The 20,096-nt window shown below is 35.2% G+C and overlaps 1 protein-coding gene across 1 annotated transcript in view; it reads right to left on the reverse strand.

The window, feature by feature from the left end:
* Positions 1–20,096, reverse strand: part of Zfp804b (zinc finger protein 804B) — a 575,349-nt gene that overhangs the window by 168,797 nt on the left and 386,456 nt on the right. The gene's annotated exons all lie outside the window — the stretch shown is intronic.

Raw genomic sequence — 20,096 nt, forward strand, 5'->3', positions numbered from 1 at the left:
TTCCTGTTGTATGGAACAGAATCCTAGCCCATAACCATTACGGCCTTTCCTCATCATGCCCCCCTCTCCCCCAATAGTTAGAATGGCACTCCGTCTGAGGTACTGGCCAGATAGTCACCTCTGCTAGAGAGAACAAATGAGTGGGATCTTTAAAAAGTATTGTCTGGACTCTGCCTGTAATGACCAGATCTTAGCCTTATCTCTGCAATATATTAGCTTGATTGTGACTGTGAGCATGATAATTCCACTCCATTAGCTTTAGTGTAGACAAATGATTAATAAGTTAAAATAATGGCACAAATGATAGCACTCACTAGACAATAAGATCTGCTTAACATAGAGAAGGTATTAAGTTGAGAACTTGACTTGTATGTTTGCAAACAGTGAATGTTTTAGGAGGGAAGAAATAATAGTCAACTATGATAAAATTCAAACAGATTATTGTGTTGATCCTAATCAATATATTTCTTCTTCTTGGCTAGTAACTTCAATCTTTTCATTCATATAAAATAAATCATATCTTTTAAAAAATAATAGGTACATTACCTATGTAATCTTCTGTTAGTGACAACTGATAAGCTTAAATATGAGTTTATTTTTGTGCTACAGTAACTTATTGATATTTTCTTGTCTAAAAAGTTTTATGTTTTCCAGAGTCAGTTCAAAAACTGAAGTATACTAGGCTTAGAATTCACTGAACTGTGTCATTTAAAAATATTCCCTAAGGTGTGATTCATCACACATCCCTGAGCATGTCAAATTTTATTGGTGTGACATGGTAGACTGTAATAGGAGAGGCACTACCAAGCCTGATTTATTGTTCAAGGTATACAGGTTAAGCATAAGGAAAGATACCACAGGATAAAAAGTTTGTTATGATTGCCAAAACTAGACTAACATGAACTAGAAATAAAAATATCATTTCATTACCATTTGATAGCTTATTTATGAAATGTGTTTTATAGTGCATCACCCTAAAGGGTACAGTCTTCCCTGGTATTTCTATTCTTTTAAAAGATTAAAACAAAGCAATGAGCACAGGTGAATGTGGCAGGATTTTCCCTGTCCAGTTAATTTAAATATTAGTGCAGCAGGAGACCTTTGATTGGACAGAGAAAAGGGAGGCGGTGCTAAGAATTGCAAAGAAGGAGACAGGAGACAGGGAGGGAGGAAGCAGTATGGAGGACAGACAGGATGATCCATATTCAGTGTGGCTTTAAATAGCCACAGGTAGATATATTATCATATAGGAATAGAATAATTGGGGTCACTTGTCTAATCTAAGTGGGCAGCTTGTATCATTACCAACTGGCTCAGAAATTATTGTGTGGGCATCTTGTGAATTGAGAATTTATTGTTATATAAATCTGACAGGTTAATTATAAGCTTCAAGAGTTTTGATTTTACTGGGTTACTGGGTATTGTGATATCTAACCACAAGGTGGGTGGTCCTTGAATGGGGCTGGCATGGCAATGACCTGCCAAGGAAAATTAGGGAGTCTGGTGGAGACATCTCAGTAAGCCTGAGCCAGAGAGTCTGTGGAGATGAGAACACCTGTCTGGAGCCATTTGGCCCACTGGTGCCCAATGTAGTGCAGGAACTTGCTGATCTTTTTAATAATTCCCACAACAGATGAATACCACATAACTATTCTTTAAGGTAAGGTAGATATGTCATTATACCACATATTAGTATGATTGGAATTTCTTTCTTGGGAGAACTCAAAACTATTTCAGTATGAAGAGTTGATGCTGGAAAAAGTTACCAAATACATTCTCTTTCCCTAAACTGGCCATTAGTCTTCATCCTTCCTTATGTTAACACAGGATTCTGAAGTGTAGATAGAGAATGTCTGTGATAGGCCCAGTGATTTCTTAAATGGCAACTCAGAAAGCATGTAGATATTTTATGTCTGGCAAAATCCCATGCCTCCAAAGGAAACTCAAGAAGAAATAAGACCAAAGTGTGGACACTTTGCCCCTTCTTAGAATTGGGAACAAAACACCCATGGAAGGAGTTACAGAGACAAAATTTGGAGCTGTGACGAAAGGATGGACCATCTAGTGACTGCCATATGCAGGGATCCATCCCATAATCAGCTTCCAAATGCTGACACCATTGCATACACTAGCAAGATTTCGCTGAAAGGACCCAGTTATAGCTCTCTCTTGTGAGACTATGCCGGGGCCTAGCAAACACAGAAGTGGATGCTCACAGTCAGCTATTGGATGGGTCACAGGGCCCCTAATGGAGGAGCTAGAGAAATTACCCAAGGAGCTATAGGGAACTGCAACCCTATAGGTGGAACAACAATATGAACTAACCAGTACCCGGGAGCTCTTGTCTTTAGCTGCATATGTATCAAAAGATGGCCTAGTCGGCCATCACTGCAAAGAGAGGCCCATTGGACTTGCAAACTTTATATGCCCAGTACAGGGGAACGCCAGGGCCAAAAAGGGGGAGTGGGTGGGTAGGGGATTGGGGGGGTGGGTATGGGGGACCTTTGGGATAGCATTGAAAATGTAAATGAGGAAAATACCTAATAAAAAAATAAGGACAAACATTCAAATGGAAAATAATTATAACAATGTTGTCATATAAAGTAAATAAGAATACAAAGAGAATATATGGAATATGGCTATTGTAAAATGAAATGATGTTATTGGGAAGCAGAAACCCTGCTGCAAATGTCACCTGAATATAATTGCAACACGAAAAATCATATTGATAAACCTATTCATAACTATAGAGTAGAAACAGGTGGCAGAAAATTCTGAAATTTTACATAGGCAAAATCAAGCAGAAATACAAGAAATTAGAGTATGGCTAGTGCTTAGAAGGTATATCTCTCTTCTTCGTGTCTATAGAAGCCTATCTCTTCCTGCAACGTTTTTTATGATTGGTAGTACCTCTAACTAAATGATTGTTTAGCATCAGTTCTCTTACCCCAGCAACACACACACACACACACACACACACACACACACACACACATTTCCCAGTGTCTCTGATGGAACAGAGTTTTAAATACTGCAAACACAGTATCTAAAGTAGTATGCATGCCAAGAATGAAAGAAGCACAAATAATTTATCTTACATTTTTTTCTCCAAAGATAGATAACAATTATTGAGCATTAACTGATGAATGGATAATTATTCAAATCTGACAAACTGAGAGAGGAGGTATGGTTGAGATTCTCATGTGGAAATTGCCATCTTCTATTTCTCTTTTCTTATAGACCTCAATGATTTGTCTATCATCATGTATTTGAGAGCAGCAGAGATGCAAGAGGAGCGGCAGGGCATACTGTGCTGATACCTTTCACATTAAAGTGATGGATAAGGTGCATGTAAAGCAGAACTAGCTGTAAATATGAAATATATTTAAGTTGGATATGATTAAGTCTAATTTTCTCTTATTCTCTCAAGTTATTTTAAACTATAATTATATTGTCATATGAATACAAATCAATTAACACATCCTATTAATGAAAAGGAAATGTCAAAATCTCCTTTGATAATTAATTAAGCAGCTTTCCCAACCATCACTTTTTATACACATTCAAGAAAGTTTTTGATTCTTGAAGTTATCATTTTTCTTCTAGTAGCTGTAACACATGTACTGAAATACATCATTTATGCAAATATTGTAACCTACTCAAGTAATGGGATATTTCACTCTATTTTCCACAATGAGATAAAGAATAAAGTCCTTTGATAATAGGACTCTTTGATTTCTTAAAAATGATCAGATTTCCAGTCTAGATCAACAATCTTGAAAGGACTCACTAATCGTAGTGGAACAGTTATCTCTACAATCTTCTTTCTTTCCTTCTGAAAAGCCAGTCTAAGATACATTTCATAATAGAGGTAATATGAATACCTGGAACATTCACTGAATAAAGTATTTTTTTTTAGTACAAAGAAATAGCATTGTGTAGTGAAATAAGCACAGTCCTCTAGTACATTAGCTCTGTGAAAGTAGAATTCTGAATATACTACTAAATCATTTATAGTTAACTTTTTTCTCCATCTCCAGCATCTACTACTATATAGTAGTAGGTATTTTATTTTCAGTGTATTAATTTCATATCTTTAATAATCTGTTCTTCTGTGACAAAACCACAAAATACTATGATTTGGAGCTACAGTATCTCCATAATGCTCTCATGTAAAAGGCTTGGTGATTGCTTGGCAGTGCAGAGAAGTGTGAGAAATTTAAAGAGGTTGGTATCTAGGAGGTCTCCCAGTCATCAAAAGTGTGTGCTTTATGATAATAATGAGACGCATCACTGTCTCTTAGCTCTGGAATGAAGTATGAAGCTTTGGTCCACATGTGTTTTTGTCTGGATGTGTTGCTCCAAACCACTGATCTAGTCGACAATCTCATAGCAGCCTGACTCTCATAAAAAAAGCATATTTGACTTGATAATATCAAGTCTTCAAAAAATCTTAGAAGTTTAGGAATTTAAGGACTTCCCCATTCAGGAAACTCTTGACTTCCCACCCATCTCCCTGTTGTGCAGCAAAACCCTAATATTTAAAGACATGGAAGACATACGGAAGTGATTTATGATATCAATAAAGCTTGGCTTTAAAGCACTCTGAAACCTCTCATTTCCAGGTAAAGTAGCACATAGATACTAGATCATTCGAAATAGAACTGCAGTTAAGAATAAGACATATTGAGGAACCAATTATATGGATGGATGGATAGATAGAAAGAAAGAGAGAAGGAAGAAAAGAACGAGGAAGGAAGGAAGGAAGGAAGGAAGGAAGCAACAAAGAAACAAAGAAACATAGAGACAAAGAAACAAAGAAAGAAAAAGAGAGTTTTGTCTCCAAGTCTGTTCACTGGATCATCTGAATGAGATTCATCAGATATATTTATACTGCTATACTCCCTGACAGCTCCCATGTTTAAAACAGAATCAAGCTTTCCAGTGGGGGGAAAATTCTGTTTGCTAAATATTTGCTCATCACTATGGCACAAATAAGAGACTATGAATGTAAAATCAAGTATATTTTCTAAAGGATATTAGTTGTTGAGAGGGATGTATGGAATTGGTACTGACTAAGCAAATATAAGTAATGACTGCAAATATTTTTAGGATCTCTATTCTAGTCACTTTCTCCTACTAGTGTTCTTAGCCAGGTGAGAGTCGTTCTGTTGCTTCTTTGTCCCAAGATAGCAAGGTTTATTAGAAAGTTAGAACTTCAGGGATTAAGTACTTACAATTAATATAGGATAAATAAGAATAAGTAAATGTATCATTTTTAAATAATAATGTGTTGAACTTTAGTATGGAAAACATACCCTCAGGGTTCATAAGGAAATAAACAGTCACTTTTGCCTTTTGACCTTAAGTTGGTAGGGAGAAGTGGAGAAGAGGACCTGTGAGGAGTGGGAGTGGGAGGTGAGGGGTCGGAGCGATGATACTTAGTTTCCATGTATGGAAATTTCAATGAATAATTAAGAATTAAAATTAAATAGCAGCAAAATAATAACTCCATTAGCAGTATTAATTTATATTGATTTAATGAAAATATTTGCAAATAACTAGTAAATGTTAACATAAATTAGACAAAATTAATCTTGAGAAGTTGACAGACTTGTGAGTTTGTGTTAGGTTTAAAATTTTCACCAACTGATATTTTCAGATAAGAATGGATTCAACATTACATGTTATTCAAAAATTTGTGACTTTCAGCTCAAAATCTATTCTTTTGGGCTTGTTTTCATAAAATACCCTTGAAAAACTGACTCAAAATATAGAGTGGGAATTCAAACAGTAGACACTAAAAATTTACAGTGGACAAATATGATGTGGCACAGCCCACAAAACAAAATGTATAGTTCTTACATCAGTCTCAATAGGTCTGACTTCAATTTCAGCATGGGGTAACTTTGTGATACCTTCTTCCAAAGAAAGACTAAAAGATGAGCAAGAAATAGACCAGCTCTGGTCTTCAGGGCTAGAGGTCTGCAAATATCCTAAATAATCCTGGCACAGGAAGACAGGAGCTCTGAGAACAACCCAAGGGTCTCTGAGAGCATCCCAAAGAGTCCTGGCACAGGAGCACGGCAATGTTATAGCACGTTTCTTTACAGAGGTGTCAGAAAGAGTACAGAAGAAAATTGAGTCGTTATTTTTGAATTACAAATACATTAAATTGATAATTAAAAACTTGAAGTAAATTCACATAAAGTATTCAATAGATGTATTCAACACATCATAATTTACCATTACATTCATCTAGGTATTGTTCCTCTGACATGATGGTTTATGGAAGATGATTATAAAAATTTCTATTCAGGAACTTGTGACTGCTTTTCAACAACAGGTTTTCTGCATAAATCACATCCCTGTGATGTTTTTAGAGAGAAATTGATTATAATTTTCAAATTAGTTTATTTTATTCCTCTAAATACTTATATGAATATTTTAAAAACACATAACATCATTTTGAAAAGCCATTTATCACAGGGAATCAAAGTAAAAGACAAATAGAATAAGATACTGAATTTCCATAAGAATAAACCCTACTTTGTTCTTTGCTTCTCCATAAAAGTTTTGCTATTTGTATTCTAGAAGTAGCTAACCATCACAGGAGACTTAATTACAACCACATAGCAGAAACACTTTGTCCGCTAACTTGCATGAATGAATAATAATAACAATGGTTGTTTTAGAAAAATGCTACATATGATGTACTCCATTAAATACTTTACAGAAGTGACATAGCTATTCATAACTCTGCTGACATAGACATGTTGCATAACAACTGCGAAGACAGGGAATTTAAATACAGAGAGCTGGTTTGACCTGTCTATGACTACAAGGATGAAAACCAGGAAAGCTCTTAGTCAGATAAAAAAGTCTTTATCACATGGACTGCTGAGCCCACCCTCTCACTCCATGTATTCTCTTTTGATAGGAGTGCAAAATAATGTAATAGTTCATGGTTGTATATTTAAAATTTTTTTAAGGAAAATTTAAATTCAATAAGAAAATAAAAGATTCTGTTTAACTTTAAATCACTTTTTAAAAATAGTGTTTGCTAATAATTGCTGCTAGAAAAGCAAATGCAGAGAAATTGTAAAGGCCCTAACTTAATTAAAATTGAATAGAATTTGTCATTTTTCAACAGCTTGCAATGAGTTGTTCCAAATGAACACGCACCTATTCAGTTTCAGCTACCTTTACTATTTTGATTTTCTTCATTTCAAAGTGTAGGAACATAATTTTTATAATTGCTCTTTTTTATAGGAGAGTTTGGAAGAAACTATTTTCAAATAATATCTGAATTGCTTAATTTTGTTCTCAAATATCCAAGAGAATACTACAGTAAGAACACACCGACTTGTCAATTACCTCCACTGCTGGATTTTACTTTATTGTGTTTACATGGCTCGTGATTTCCATATGTCACCTTTATAAAATCTTAAGTGAATATCTCTATTCACATGTTTCTTATCCTCACATTTATATTAATGTCACATCCTGAGACTGCATGTTACTCTATAGTACACAGTATGCTACTTCAGTCTAACAAAATGTTCCTGAGTTGTAAAATGCCTCAATGGGCCAGAACGTACCTGACCAGATACTGATGTTTACAGATGTTCTGTGGTTAATGCTTTTAGGATATAAAGGTTTAATGCTTTGTTTTTTGAAGAGGAATGAATTGGACCATAATTTGGAGGCTCAAAGATTGCTTTATTTAGAGACTGATTTGGATCATGATTTGATTTGATTTCATTTTTGTATCATGTTAGAAACTTCTGAAAACATCCAATTAGTCAAGAAGTAAAAGGTGAACATGTCCACTTGCCTTTAAATTTAAAGATTAGGGAAATAATTGCATTTATTTAAGTTCCCTAGCCAGAATGCTACTGAACTGAATGATTTTTTAAATAAAATGTATCCTCTGGATTAGTGCACTGATCCAGAATCAATTACATAGAACGTCTACCAGAGACCTTGGGGAGAAAACACATTCTAGTCATGATCTCTCTGAGTTTGCAGTTTGGGGTTTCGTCCAGAGTGGTAATTCAGAATACAATATCAGAATGGATAAAAGAAGGTATTAAATAAACTTTAATGTGACTTTAAGATTACACTTAGGGATGCATTGTCTCTGTTATCACTGCATGCCATCAGCATGCAAGAAGCAAGTTTATCACTAATATGGTTTGAATCACTGCCAAGGTTTAAAAAAGTAATTCTGACCACCATTATTTTTAATATTCCTTAATTTTCTCTCCACTTTAATCTGATATGTATACAAGAGATATGAATCATGAGCTTCATAACCCTGCCAATATTATCAGAGTGCATAGAACACATCAAAGTCACTCATCTTGTCTCATGTGGTAAAAACATCAAAACAAGCAAAAGGTCTATTTATGCTTGCTTTAATATACAAGAAGAAATAAATGGATTTCAAATTTAGATAGAAAGATAGAATATGTCTTTCATATTTCAAACATATTAAAAATCACATACAGTATAATAAAATGATAAAGAACTAATAAAAAGCCCTTCTGCTATTCTGTCAATCAGACCTGGCACTTGCTTATGTAAAGAGCAAAAATGAACAATATCTACACAGTGATGTTTTGTATTGGGAAAGTAGGTGCAAACTGACAGACATGTAACATAAATTAGGACTGGAAATTGTTATAAGAGCCAAAGAAATTGGCATGAAATTATAAGAATAAAAATAAACGTAAGAGGCTACTAGGCAGACTAATTGAAAAAATAATTATTTTCTTTTTTTCCAGGACTTAGGGAACATTTGGAATAAGAGACAGAAAAATTGTAAGAACCAGAGGACCAGGACATCTGCTGCCAGATATTCTGAGCTGGATAAGAAAGTGAGATGAGCATGAGACAGAGGGCAATCCAGTAAGCAATGTTTCTCCTTGGATTCTGCTACTAGATTCATGCCTGAGTTTTTGCCGGACATCCTTCAACAATGAAGTCCAAACTGGAAGTTCAAGCATAAATAACCCTTTCTATACCATGTTGCTTTGGGGAAGAATGTTTTATCTCAGCAACAAGAAAACAAGCCAGAACAGATCTTGGCTTTTCTGTGAAGAGAGGCCCCTTGGTATTGCAAACTTTATATGCCCCAATACAGGGGAATGCCAGGGCCAAGAAACGGGAATGGGTGGGTGGTGGAACAGGGCAGAGGGAGGGTATAGGGAACTTTCAGGATAGCATTTGAAATGTATATAAAGAAAATATCTAATAAAAAAGAAAGAAAATATCTCAAATAAATAAATAAATAAATAAATAAATAAATAAATAAATAAATAGAACTTGGAGGCAGAAAGTCATTTTTACATTATCGTCATGGACATATGCGATGAGGAAGGACCTTCACAAAGGAGAAGATTCATTTATCCTCACAAATTTGGAGGCTACAGTTCATGACCATTTCTGCTGTTTCTGGACCTATAGCAAATATCATATCATAATGACAGTAATGTTAATCAATGGCTATGGCACAAAGAATAGGAGGAGAAAGAGGAAGAGGGCTCCCAGAAGCCCTTCTGATATCACATCCTTAATCACTGGAAAAATTCCCAGTGCATCTCACCTCTTTAAGCCTCCACTACTAACTACTATCCCCCAATAATGTGTGAAAATTTCAAATTCAAATCATGGCACAAGGCGTAGTTGTCAATGAAGGCATTTTCTTTCTCAAAGAGTGATAAGAATAGAATCAAATGTCTAGGTGCTTATGAAATTAAGAGCAATGAAAACAAGGGCTGTCATTTTCTGATAACAATGACCAAATTCACCTGTGAAAGGACATCCAAAGAGACAAGTATTTGTAGGTATTATATCCATGCCTCAACACACGTGATCTCTGAATCCATAAACTTGAATCAGGGAGATTGGAGAAAATATGTGCAGAAGAGCATCTACATGAACCACCCCAGCTACACAGTAATAGGAAGCAGCATGGCTGAAGGCTGCAGAGCTCTGTTGCCATTTCATTTTAGAAACTCCAAGAACTGGTCTACTACCCTGCCTCCATTCCTGGGTGCTCACATCATCCCAGGTAAGAGCATCAATGCCACTGAGGATGGCGAACAATCCAGAAAACAGCTCTGTCCCTCTATTCTACACATTTACATAAAACAGTCTTGACGTTTTGATAACAGCTATTGATTTTATTATATCAAACAATATTGTAGTCTAATGAAATAAGTCAATCGGCTCATTTTTTGACTGTTAGTTCACTTTTATTGTGGACTTTAAACTTTTTTCCATTAAAGATGAGGAACTGACTTTTAAGAAAATCAACCAATCTACAGCATTTTCTGTGAAAATAAGAGATCTATTTCTATGTACTGACAATCCGGTAAATTCCTAGGTGTAGCTTCTTATATAAACATTGGAGAAAACTATACTTTTGCATATTTCTCATAGGTACGCCAGCTAGTAATGAAGCATCTCTGTAGAGAGCTTGGAATTGCCCCAGGAGAGGCATAAAATAAACGCAAATTACAGCTCTATCATGATTTTTTTCTTTTCCTTAGCTAAACAGTTTACTCCTAGCAACATTTTCCATTTTGAAACCTTTTACAGCTGAAGTGCACTAACCATGATATTTATTTCAAGTGCTTGCTCATAAAGTGTCTAAAGCTACGTAGCGCAGAAATCTCTATGGCATTAGGCACAGCCATTGTCTTCCCGGAATGTTTTGTCCTCTTTTAAGTGATTGCTGTTTAACAAGCTGCTAAGAACATATAAGCAAGAGCTCTACTGGGACAGGAGAAATGCAGCATATGATACTAGAAAATTAATTCACCGAATTCTAGAATGCAAGATGGAATCTCATAGCACTCTATAAAAACAATACAGAGAATCAGACCACTCTCTCAGACTTGGCTTCATGTAAGAGCATCTCATGGTCCTTTTCTCTGTGACGCTCCTTGGAAATGTCCCCTTTGTAGTCATGTGGATTCCACACATGATACGTGATCACTGAGCTAGTACATCCAGGATTTCCCAAAGGTATTGTCCATGTCTGAGGATCAAATCCGGGACCTTGGTTGAAACTTCTCAGGTCTCTTTGCCGCAATCCTCAATCTTCAACACAAAACCTGTCTGTTGCAGCATTCCTACAGACTTCAGCTCACTTCCACCAGTCTAGGTTCCCTGAATTTGTGCTTCACCAACTTCAAATTCACCCAGCAAAATTGTTTCTGAGATAGAATCTGTTTCCTTGTTAGGGCACGGTAATGCTTAAGCAAGACACTGTGGAGTGTCTCCAACAACACGGAAATGAAGGCCAAATCCTGGGGCTTCAAGTCAGTGTTCCTTACTTCTTTGAGGGGAGGGAGTTGAGAAAAAAAGCTTCCTGAGGTCTCACTTTCATTAACTTGAAAATAAAACAAACTACTTTTCTCTCAGCATTTTTGAAAATGTAAGAGGATATGTAGACAAAGTTAGCGCACAGTGTCTGAAGTAATTGATATAGTTACATATTTTGGCTTCTTTTTAGCCATGAAAATATATCTATTTGTGCAAAACAGGAATGATAGAAGCTGTTGTTTGCTTACCGCTTTTAAGATTCAGAGTTGTAGGGGGAAAAAATGAATTTTCATGTTAACACATTGGTTCTATAAAACCATTTCATAAAAACAGATAAGAAAATAAATACTCATCATATAGATGTCAGATGTGAGGAACTGAGAAATTACATGTCACCAGTAAATGAGGCTTAAATTTAGGCAAATCCAGCCCTAACACTGTGTTTGAAGCCACTCCACTTGACTGATGTCTTGGTCCAATTTTCTCATCAACCTTGGACTCAGATCTGTGGGATTCTAATTCTCTTGCTTCATATTTCATTTCTTTCAGTCTCTCATTCATTTCCCAAGATTTTCTATTTTCTAAAAAAAAAAAATTCCACAATATATCAGTTTTTTGTCTTGAACTTCTGTAAGTGAAAGTTGCATAAGGAAGAGTATCATTACTCTCTACTTTTATGTGCATGTAGCTTGTGGGTGTTCTTCTTCAGAACCTTTTAGTACCCTGAACACTAGAACTCCCTTATCCCTCCCACAAAGAACACAGTAGTGAGTTCATCTCTAGATAATAAGCAGACACTGTTATTACAGACTATTTACATACACAAAACCACCTTACCTATATAGTGTTTTACTATATATTTTATAAGTGCCATTTATTTAGAAATTACCTGTAATGCATTTATAAGATTACTCCATTATGTTTTGGTTGAAAGCCATTGAATATTGCCCCTTGAACCACTTTAACTATACTTGGACCACTCTTGAAGAAAATGAGCAACCATGGGAGGTGAAAACATAAAGCTGATCTATAAGATACTTAGATTTGTCCATTTCTATTTAGTGCATTTGTGAGAGCTTACAATTTTCTAAGGAGACAATTTCCTTAAGAGCCATATATAAGTACAGCTCTTACTACCAAGCAATTCTCTGACATTTTCTGTAAATTCTCCAAGCTTTTCTTCTTCATCAGAAATTGCTCACTTCAGCTATTTGTATCTGCTAAGGACTTCCTTCACCTATTCTTGGTAATTACAGGTTTTAAACATGGGCAAGGCAGGCTGGCAAGAGTTCTGCCACTTAATCAATGCATGTCCATGCTAAGCTCACTGGATCTGCTATTTAATTTTTAAAAGTGCCCATGAGTTGCCCATGAAAGAGTAGATATTTTATCATTTGTTATTATTCTGTCCTCTAAAATAAAAAAAAAATGATGTATCACTAAATATCCTTTCTTGTTCTTAGATCGTACCTACCACATTGATGATACTCTTTCATTTTATTTTTTAAACAATTTTTATTAGGTATTTTCTTCATTTACATTTCAAATGCTACCCTGAAAGTCTCCTATACCCTCCCCCTGCCCTGCTTCAGAACCCACCCACTTCCACTTCCTGGCCCTGGCATTCCCCTGTACTGGAGCATATAATCTTTGCAAGACCAAGGGTCTCTCCTCCCAATGATGGCCGACTAGGCCATCTTCTGCTACATATACAGCTAGAGACATGAGCTCAGGGGGTACTGGTTAGCTCATATTGTTGTTCCTACTATAGGGTTACAGACCCCTTCAGCTCCTTGGGTACTTTCTCTAGCTCCACCATTTGGAGCCCAATAGATGACTGTGAGCATCCACTTCTGCATTTGTCAGGCACTGGCATAGCCTCACAAGTGACAGCTATATCATGGTCATGTCAGCAAAATCTTGCTGGCATAGGCAATAGTATCTGCATTTGGTGTCTGATTATGCTATGGATTCCAGTGTGGTGCAGTCTCTGGATGGTCCTTCCTTCTGTCTCACCTTCAAACTTTGTCTCTGTAACTTCTTCCATGGGTATTTTGTTCCCCATTTACCTGTCCTTGGCATATACCTAGAAGATATTCCAACTGGTAATAAGGATACATACTCCACTATGTTCATAGCAGCCTTATTTATAATAGCCAGAAGCTTGGTGATACTTTTTATCTTTTAAATTAAAACAGATTATATTTAGAAACTAGTAAACACACAAAAATAAAAATTAAACTTTGTTCTCTAAAAAATGTTAGACAAAGCCAATTTCCATTTCATATTCTTGCAAATAAAACACCTCGACAGATATATAATTTTGTCTTTATCTTTTATAAGGGGTGTAGACATAATTCCCAAGAAGCAGCTTATAAAAGAAACTTAGTCTATAATAATAGTAATAATAATAATAATAATAATAATAATAATAATGAAAAAACATGAGTTTGAGTAAATATAGTTTTTCAAGATTGTAGATCATATCTTAGTGTTTCACTTGGGCTAATCAATGTAAAATACCAATTGTGTTTCTGATGCACAGGAAAGGGCATAGCTCAGGTGGTTGTCTCTGTAGTACTCTTTTTTTTTTTTTTTTTTTTTTTTGAGATAGGTTTCTCTGTGTAGCCCTGGCTGTCCTGGAACTCACTCTGTAGACCAGGCTGGCCCTGAACTCAGAAATCCACCTGCCCCTGCCTCCCAAGTGCTGGTATTAAAGGCATGTGCCACCACTGCCAAACTCTGTAGTACTCTTTAAAAGGAAAGACAAATGTTTTTGGATGTGGCTGTGTTCAAATGAAAGTGATATGCATGAATCATATACTTTGTCTGGTGTATTCTCCCATTCAGAGGTTGCAGTATGTTCTACCCATTGGTGAATGAGGCGATAAGCTCTTTTAATGGTGTCATAGGAGCAACCATTGCCATCAAGGGAACTTTTAGCTTAAAGTTTTGAAGAATACATAATTTCAGTGATGTTAAATATAACTCTTATGTGAAAAAAGTTGTTCTGCTTCTCAAAGAATGTGTAGCAATGTTTCATAAATTTCATGTGTGCAGTAAAATTTAATATAGCTCTGCACTTAAATATTTCGGAACCTAAGCTGGAGAAACAGGTTTTTTTAGTTATAAGTATGAGTATTTTATCTGGTTGCATGTATATATATATATATATATATATATATGTATATATATATATATATATATATATATATATATGCATGTATATCACATGCATATCTGGTACTTTCAGGGTACAGAAGAGAGAAGCTCAGATTCTATGATCTGGAGTTGGATGATTGTGGCCTTCCATGAGAGCTTGGATCCAAACCAGGGCTCTCTTCAAGAGCAGCAAGTTCTTTTAAATGCTGAAAAATGTCTCCACATCACAAACAATTGTGATATAATGATAATACTTTAGTGAATTTCAGCAGTTTTGTGTTAAGGAAAAAATCAAATCAACTTAAAATATCCAATAATAGAAATTGGTTAAAAATTATAACATTTGTTAAAGTGAGATACCATGGATGTGTTAAATGTAAACATGTTCCACTATGTTCATAGCAGCCTTATTTATTATAGCCAGAAGCTGGAAAGAACCCAGATGCCCCTCAACAGAGGAATGGGTACAAAAAATGTGGTATATTTACACAATGGAGTACTACTCAGCTATTAAAAAGAATGAATTTATGAAATTCCTAGGCAAATGGATGGACCTGGAGGGCATCATCCTGAATGAGGTAACACAATCACAAAACAACTCAGATGATATGTACTCACTGATAAGGGGATATTAGCCCAGAAACTTAGTATACCCGAGATATAAGATACAATTTGCAAAACACATGAAACTGAAGAAGAACGAAGACCAAAGTGTGGACACTTTGCCCCTTCTTAGAATTGGAAACAATCACCCATGGAAGGAGTTACAGAGACAAAGTTTGGAGTTGAGACAAAAGGATGGACCATCTAGAGACTGCCATATCCAGAGATCCATCCCATAATTAGCCTCCAAACGATGACACCATTGCATACACTAGCAAGATTTTCCTGAAAGGACCCTGATATAGCTGTCTCTTGTGAGACTAGGCCGGGGCCTAGCAAACACAGAAGTGGATGCTCACAGTCAGCTATTGGATGGATCACAGGGCCCCCAATGGCAGAGCTAGAGAAAGTATCCAAGGAGCTAAAGATATCTGCAACCCTATAAATGGAACAACATTATGAACTAACCAGTACCCCGGAGCTCTTGACTCTAGTTCCATATGTATCAAAAGATGGCCTAGTCGGCCATCACTGGAAAGAGAGGCCCATTGGACACGCAAACTTTATATGCCCCAGTACAGGGGAATGCCAGGGCCAAAAAATGGGAATGGGTGGGTAGGGGAGTGGGGAGGACGGTATGGGGGACTTTTGGGGTAGCATTCTAAATGTAATTGAGAAATACGTAATAATAAAAAATATTAACAAAATGTAGTGCTACATAGTAATGATGTACACAAAAATACAAAAGCAGTTAAGTGACAAGAGGGACATCAAATATGCATAATGTAAATCCCTTTCTCTTAAGGTCCGATTTGATAGGAGCACACCTTAAGGTTTTATACAATATTTTAATAAATAATTTCTGAGAAAGTAAAATTAGAATTTAGGCATATTATTTTCTATTACCACCATCTTTTTTTGTTTAAATTTATTATCAGAAAATGTGTGGGTATATTTTGTAAAATGCAACACTCCATAGTTCTGTTTATAGATAGTGTATGTGCTTCACGAAAGGTGTATAGTATATCAAATATTTCTCTCAGTCGCAAGACACTATGCCTTTCTTTTGGGACCAAGAAGATTCGTGTTGTGTGGCTTTACATTTTTTGTTCCTAACGACTTTCTTAGACATCCAACTGTTGTAGCAGCATCTGGGATTTATATAAAAATCAAAACTGAGTGCAAAGACATATTCTGACCTGCATTTGAAGAATACTCTCTATGTTTTCCAAGATGGGAGAGTCTGTTCGCTGAGGTACTTTCAAAACATTTTCTTCACTCCTCAGAGGTTTCATTTAAAATAACTCTACCTTGAAAAATGTAATAACTTTAAGAAATACTGTTTGGGGATTTATGCTCTTACGATGTCATAAAAAGCAAAATAGTAGAAAATAAACCAAAATCAAGAACAAAAGAATCTGAGCTCCCAATGATTTTTACTTTTATTATTTTTAAAGGACTGATATCTAAGGTTTTACAAAGCCTCTGAAAATCATATCTATATTTATTTACCTGCTTTTGTGCCTTCACAAAAAGAATGATGTAATGAGCTACATAGTTATTTTGACACAGTTGGTATATGAGCAGAAGGATGTATTGCCTTGTTTAACTTATAAATCTCTTTTCCAGAATGATCAAGTGCACAGGAGTCCCAATCATCATTGTTATTGAAACTCCTTGTCTTTGTAGGTTGCTTTGCAATTTACAGAACCACTTTCATATAGGCTGCTTTGATTTCATTTTTTACCTCCTGACATCCTTCTGAGATAGTCAGAACAGGTATCATTTTCTTAGGAGAAACCTGAGTTATATAAGTTAAAGCTCTTTGTGTGAATTCTATTCATCATGCTACTATCTCAGCACACCAACAGTGGTTTACAGACTCCCTGCAGGATTGCATAGTCTGTGATTTACAAAAACAAAGAACTTAGCTTCAGAAATTGTTGTTAGTAAAGAATCCCTGAGCTTATGAACTGTAGAAGGATTACATAAGTGGGTCTTCAGCCTGTTAAATACTATAAAACTACTGCCTAAAATCCCAGTATAGAACCTTACTCATTAGCGTTTCATTCAATAAGGTCAGAAAATTGTGTATAAATTAATTGAATAATATTAAATATTAATTGTCCAGAGTTTCTTAACTCCCCCCCCAATCCATTCATTTTTACTTTGGCTTCTTGAGTAGGAACCTTACACAGGAAAGACAATCCTCTTAACACTGAGAACATAAACAAGGGTTAATATTTCATAGAACCAGAATACAAACAGTAAGTTACATGAGTTTTTAATTCAAAACTTCAAGTCACTATTGAAATCATTTAAATATCTGCTATATAATATTTTTTATTTCTTAATATATATATTAATCATTTTGTTTTTTGAATATAGCAGCTTCACCACACTGTTCTAAAGTTAGCAACTATGTGGTACCTTGGAATCAAAGGACCCAGCCTGTGAGTACTCAGTTCTGTTATAAACTTAAGATACATGGGATTGAGTATAATAATATAGCTTGAAAGTTTTCAGAAGTATTTAATTCCATTTTAAATATTAGATTTTTAATAAAGAAAAACAATTTCTGGTTAAGATTCATTTCTCTTTAGTTGATATAAGTAGTATTAGCCAAAAAAGACTTGATTTATCTCAGCAAAAATTGTTTCTTTATAAAAATGAGGAAGATCTCAAGGACAAAATTGTGAAGTTCATTGAAGAATCAGGGACTGATCATTTCAGATGAGCTTATCAACTATATATACAGAATGCGTACAATACACATACTTATACAACTTCCCTGTATTTACATAAATACCCAAATACACATGACACGGCATGCTACAGCCACACAGCTACATGAAGAAACTGATTACTCACAAGTGCAGTAATTTTAGTACTGTACCTTTAAGGTCTAAAAATCCCCCTCAGTTCTACTCACAAGAGGGACAGTCTGATTGCTCTTGTAAGAATCAGGGTTTCTGCCACATATACTTTAAGCCAAAGGGATTAAGAAAGAAGCCAAGATACTAACTGGAAATCTGTCATATTGACACATAAAAGCTGAGTACCTCAGGAAAGCACTCAGAAGCCTTGGCTCTCACATTGTCTACCTGAGGACTTTGAAGGTCAGTCATGATACAAGTGTTGGTGACAGGCTAGAATATAATGATCACAGCAGCATCTAGCTGGTTCCCAGTCGCAGAGCTCCTTGCATAGTTAGATAAGTAGAGGAAGGTTCTGTCTACACTGAAATTCATCTCAATGTTTTTTTTTTTCAACCAAGATTGGGAGGAGAATAATAGAAGTTGATTAGAATGACCCAGTGGATCCTTTTTTGTCATAAATAAACATACAAATCTCTGCTGGCTTTCACCTGAAATTAGTTTTACCTGAACCTACAAACAATATTATAAAATTAATATCTGAGAATGCTACTGTATCTAAATTTTGAAAAATTACGTTTTTCAGTAACCCTGTTTTCTCATCTATAAATGATTTATGATTTTGTAGGTTTCTTATGTGGTTAAAGATTATGTATGTGGCACACTTAACACAATTACTGACAAAGAGTAAGTACTTGAGATAATTAATGGCATTCTATAATTCATATTTCAAGTCTGTTCTTTTCCCAAATGGAGGGCTAGGAAAACACTGCCCATGGATCATCAAAATATTTCTCCTGTACTTTTTACTCAACCACTTACCATCATGGCCCACTTTATCCATCACTTTGAGAAATTCTTCTTTGTAAGATTGAGTTAACTTACAACTGTCCAGGGCATTTATATACTCACTTCTGGAGTTTCCTGAATGCTTTGCCTTTCAAGATAAGAGTCTTAGTATTAAGGATGTGCCTTAAAAACGCTAATATCTCTCAGAAGCAGTCTGTTTTCTAATGCCCTTCACCAGAAATAGCATCTTAGAGTTGATTAGCAGCCAGAGAATCATGGTGTCTCCTACAGATCACTTCTACTTTGAGTTTAAATGCTGTGCATATTTCTGGGAGTTCTTAGGGATTGAATCCAGTGGCTCATCTGTGCCTCTGTTTGAGAATAATTACCTGAACTGAGTTTTCCTGAATCTCTGTCTCAGATCCTTAAGACTTGTTTGTATTCCCATTCCTTTGTTAATGTATTTCATTAAAATAAAAGCCTTTTATGAATGTGTTCTGTACAATTTAATGAGTCTTTAGTGGGTCTCTCAAATTACCAGCTTACCAAGGCATGTTCCAGTGTGAACTATAATGATTTGTGTGATTTTTAACAATTCAATTATACTGTTTTGTTTTGCCACCAGAAAATTGGTAAAAAATACTCATAGCAAATCTGTAAGGATAATTCAATTAAAAAGTATATAAGGCATTTTAACACTAGAATATTATAAGTAATAAATTAATATTAACTGTATTATCATAATTAATATTACCTTTTGTGACAACAGAATTTACCTCTAAGCGAAGTTTATGCTAGTTATACATCCTGGGTCTCTGCCCAGTACTTGATACAAAGCCAAGTTCGTTTTCATATTTTCTCATGATGAACTAAATAGCATCCTGAACAACTCAATAATAGTGACAAAGGTTTATTATTCACGCATCTGTAATAGATCTCAGCATTGAGATCTTGACAAAGATAGACTATAGTAATGTCTACTTTGTTTTTAATTTTAAAATTATACATTTTTTAAAAAATATAATTAAATTACTTTGACCCTCATTTCATCCCAGTTTCTTTGTATACAACCCCTTACAAGTTTGTCCAAATTTATTTTCTGAGCCAATTCACAACTAGTATATAAAAAAAGTATTAAGATTTCTTCTATTTGCCTCTTACTTTCCAATCACCAAATAAATAGAAATTGAACTGTGTCCTAAAAACTCTAAACTGAGTAAAACATTATTCATATCTTCCAAGAATTCACATTCCCCTGAATATAAGATAAAGACATTCATCCTATTTTCTTATGATTCTAATTTTTGTTTGGGTAGGTTATATTTTACT

The sequence above is a fragment of the Mus musculus genome, chromosome 5 (assembly GCF_000001635.26).
Source record: "Mus musculus strain C57BL/6J chromosome 5, GRCm38.p6 C57BL/6J".
NCBI lineage: Eukaryota > Metazoa > Chordata > Mammalia > Rodentia > Muridae > Mus > Mus musculus.